Below are 4,200 nucleotides of genomic sequence, written 5' to 3' on the forward strand. Positions count from 1 at the left end.
GACCAGCCAGAACACGTCCTTGTACTTTGTCCAAAACACAGTGGCCAGCTCAAACTGGATTGTTCAGCAGGGACACGGATAGCTTATGTGTACTTGCACAACCTTTAGGAAAAGTCAGACTTCCTAGAGATGCTGAGACATCTGTGGGCTGCTTTTTTCTTTCTTTCTTTTTTTTTTTTTAGCTTAGCAGCGTACTACGTGTGATACCGGACGGCTCTTGAAGAATGAGACACTTAGCCGACAGAACAGGGTTGTACGAGGTCTTTAATTCATCCAAAGACCAACAGACCATGTTCAGTGACCATTCTTCATCTGTCCGTCTTTCTCTGCTTCATTGTCTCTGCAATAGGATATATGGCGTTGACATGACATGTCAAGCAGTGACAGCAATGTCCTGGAGTCTGACCTGCTGTACTTCATCTAAAATGGCATTAAACATTCATGTATTATTCTTGTATAATTTTATGGTTGCTTATTTACGGCCTCATACTGAGAGACTGCAATACATTTTGTAATTTTTATACTAAATGTGTTTTATATTGAACAAATAAAAAGGTGAAAGATAGTTCTAAAGGGACCAGTTAGAGATCTTTTATGCATTTTTGATACATATTTTTGCAACACATAATTTTCTAACTTAAAATCATCAACTATACTCAAATATTTTTTTCTGTTAAATATAATATTGCCTGTCTTTAAATAATAACAATACCCCTTGCAACTAACTGTATTGAATGTTTTCTTGCAGTATATGCTTCAGATCTTAAAAGTATCACTTTATAGTAAAGCTAACTGCTAATTTAAAATTAGCAAAATGAAAGGCCACTTATGTGCTTCAACAAGAAAAAAAAACTTTCATGATGATTCTTAAAACACTCAAGTACACTTTTAAAATGTGCACTTCGTAACAATGTCAAATTAACTATTTTATTTCTCATGCAGATTCCATAACTGTCAGTTTTAACATCGAGTAATAAACTTTAACCATATCAGAGACGGTATAAGTAATTCTGAAAATTGAATAGATGCACGAAAATCCTATTTAAGTGAGTTACAAGAACTAACTGCATTTAATATAAATTTAAAACTAGAATGCATTTTCATTAACATGCAATTATGTTTCATGAACACATTGTGTAAAGTTTGCACTTAAATCCATGCCAAGTACATTATTTNAATGGATTGTAAATCATATTAAAATCTCAACCTCATTTTAGGATTCGCAAAACCCAACTTAATTAATTTTTCCATTGTCATGTACGCTGCGTTTCCTCTGACACATCCATGGTCAGGTCTGTTTCATGTGTCTGCTATAGATCAGGTTACCGTGTACACTTGCCTTGAGTAATCTAATCATCAGTAAAGCAACTGGCCTGCCAGCACCTTATTGTCAACATGGAACTGTTTACTATCTGCGGTCTGCGGTATCAGCTTAGTACACTCAGCTAACCCGATCCATTAGTCTAGTGGAAGTTCCTTCTGTAATTATCAGTCCGCAGTTTGGTATATCCATAACCAGCACAGATAATGAGGAAGCATGGCGACCAGATTGATTCAAAGATGGGACGTTTTATTGGCGAGTGATATACTTTATATCGCTAAAAAGATAATTAGAAACGTTTAAAAAGCTTCTTCATTTGAATGTTATGAAAAAAAGCTTCATCCTTCTTCATTCGATGACTCTTAGAAATGTACCACTTTTAGAAACTAACCTTAGTCATCGAACGAGTTATTTGTAAATATAGGTTGAATACTGTACTTGGACTAACCAATAGTGTCGTTTTTCTTGGAGGACAGGCTGGAAAAAGTATGCGACATTTCTGCAAAATGATATTATGTGCGCTTTGCATTTTTTGCGTCAGTGAAAGTGTGATAAATTGTCTCCAAAAGACAAGGATGTGACTTTAATCATGGTTTGTGTATTGCTGGACTCGAGCTCTTGTGGGTGTAGTGCTGCATCAGGTGAGCCACCGAGCAAGTTTACAAAGCCATACATAGGGGGCTGATGTCATGCAGACATCAAAATCGGTATCAGTATACAAATCATACACTATGGCATAGTATTGTGCAAGGAACCATGTGAAAATAAATGTTTATTTATTAATAATCTGTCCCCTGTAATCATAATAATAGAGGAAAACTGCCACTAGTGTTGATCTCAGCTGGACACTGCAGAGAATTCTGTATATATAGGTACTTTATTTAGGTAGAAGCATGTTCTTTTCAATAAGCATATTATTAAATTGTATTATTGTACTGTGCTTACTATATGTAACACAGATTATTAGTTGTCATAACAGTTTGGGCATCATATCATAAACCCATTTTGCAGAACTACAATGTTTTTCTTTCTCTTTAGAGCGTTACAAGCTGTTAGTGCATAGATAAGATGCCTCCTAAAATGGTTCATTTAAACACGCCCTCACTTTTCTACATCACAGAGTGGGTTTATTTTCAAACGCCGCCCAAATTCTAGCTATAGTGTTGCTACGGAGACATGTGCTGCGTGTCGTTGTGAAAGGGAAACTAGTTTGTTTGTGCTTCCAAAAAGAGGACATAACTAGAAATCAGTGGTTGCGTTGTATTTTCATCAATTTGCCAGAACAGTTCAATACTAACAGTACAACAATATTATAGTGTGTTCAGCACATTTAAGGAGGACAGACTCCTAAAACCTGGGGAGTAACGGTTAGCCTATGGTGACTGTTCACAGAGGCTATGAAGTAGAGCGATTCTACCTCTGCAAGTACAGTCTGGCACTTCTGACTCACAACCTTTAAGTAAGTTACATTTCTTATTAAAAGAACCTGCTACTTACTATTTAAACATGAGTCTTGAGCAGTGAAGGGTAGTGCTTGTTGTTTGTAGACATAGTCTTATGTTTAAGAGGTGTGATGCAACGCGGCACGTAAAAAGAGAGTAATAAAAGTCATGATATCAGTAATCATGTCTCCACTGGATGCAACAAATGTGTCTTATTGTTTTGGTGTCATAGCCCCATGTTATGCTAAGGGGCATAACATTCCCACCACAAGCTTATGGTATTCGGATAGTCACAACACACTGGATAGCTGGCCAATCAGAGCACACCTCACTTTTTTAGAATGATGAGCTTTGTACACATCGCCTCTTGTTTCAGGAGGAAACAAAAATGTACAGTATATGGAAAATTATGTTTTTATGCATTTTATACATTGCTTACACAGTATAGTAATGCATAAATACATTGCATTATGCCAAATACACAACATAATGTTCTTTTTAGCAACATCATATGAACCTAAAGATTTACATTTTGTCATTAATCACTTACCCCCCCCGTCATTCCAAACCCATAAAAGCCTTGTTCATTTTGAACACAATTTAAGATATTTTAGATGAAAACCAGGAGGCTTGTGACTGTCCCATTGACTGCCAAGTAATAAAAACTGTTAAGATCCAGAAAAGATAAAGTCTAAAACAAGAATACTTTTGCATACAAAGAAAATAAAAACAACATTTATTCAACAATTAGTTTGCTCCGTTTCTCTCCATGTAGTACCATTTTGGAGAATATCCGCTGAACGCAAATAGCTTACACGGTTCTATGTTAGCCGTACCACACAGATGCATTTTCTATGTGTATTTATGTTTTGATTTAAGCAAAAACAGTGTATCTGTGTGGCACGGCTAACACAGAACATTTGCGTTCAGTGATTATTCTCCAAAATGGCACTACGGTGACGTGGAGGGAAACTGAAGAGACAAACGTTGTTTTTATTTTCTATCCATACAAAAAGTATTCTTGTAGCTTCATAATGTTATGGGTGAACCACTGATGGCTGATGGAGTATTTAGACGATGTCTTCCTTTACTGGACCTTGACAGTTTTTATTACTTGGCAGTCAATGGGACAGTCTTCTGGTTTTCATCTAAAATATCTTAAATTGTGTTCAAAGACGAACAAAGCTTTTACGGGTTTGGAACGACATGGGGGTTAGTGATTAATGACAACATTTTCATTTTGGGCTGGAGTAACCCTTTAAAACTACTTTCTAATTTCAGTCAGTCGAATCTCTGTAATTCAACAAATAGATCCACCTGGATTCTTTAATGTTGAGCGTTAATGTTTTGTAAAGACATTTCCCATACGATTTTTGGTAAACCGGAAATCAGCCTAATTAGACAAATTAGGCTTTTAGAAAGCGACCCACAAATTTC

At 36.1% G+C, this 4,200-nt stretch overlaps 1 protein-coding gene across 1 annotated transcript in view; it reads left to right on the forward strand.

Annotated features, from left to right (window-relative positions):
• The window catches only part of LOC122324834 (potassium channel subfamily K member 9-like), a 14,830-nt gene that overhangs the window by 676 nt on the left and 9,954 nt on the right, over positions 1–4,200 (forward strand). The gene's annotated exons all lie outside the window — the stretch shown is intronic.

The sequence above is a fragment of the Puntigrus tetrazona genome, chromosome 20, assembly GCF_018831695.1.
Source record: "Puntigrus tetrazona isolate hp1 chromosome 20, ASM1883169v1, whole genome shotgun sequence".
Taxonomy (NCBI): Eukaryota; Metazoa; Chordata; class Actinopteri; order Cypriniformes; family Cyprinidae; genus Puntigrus; species Puntigrus tetrazona.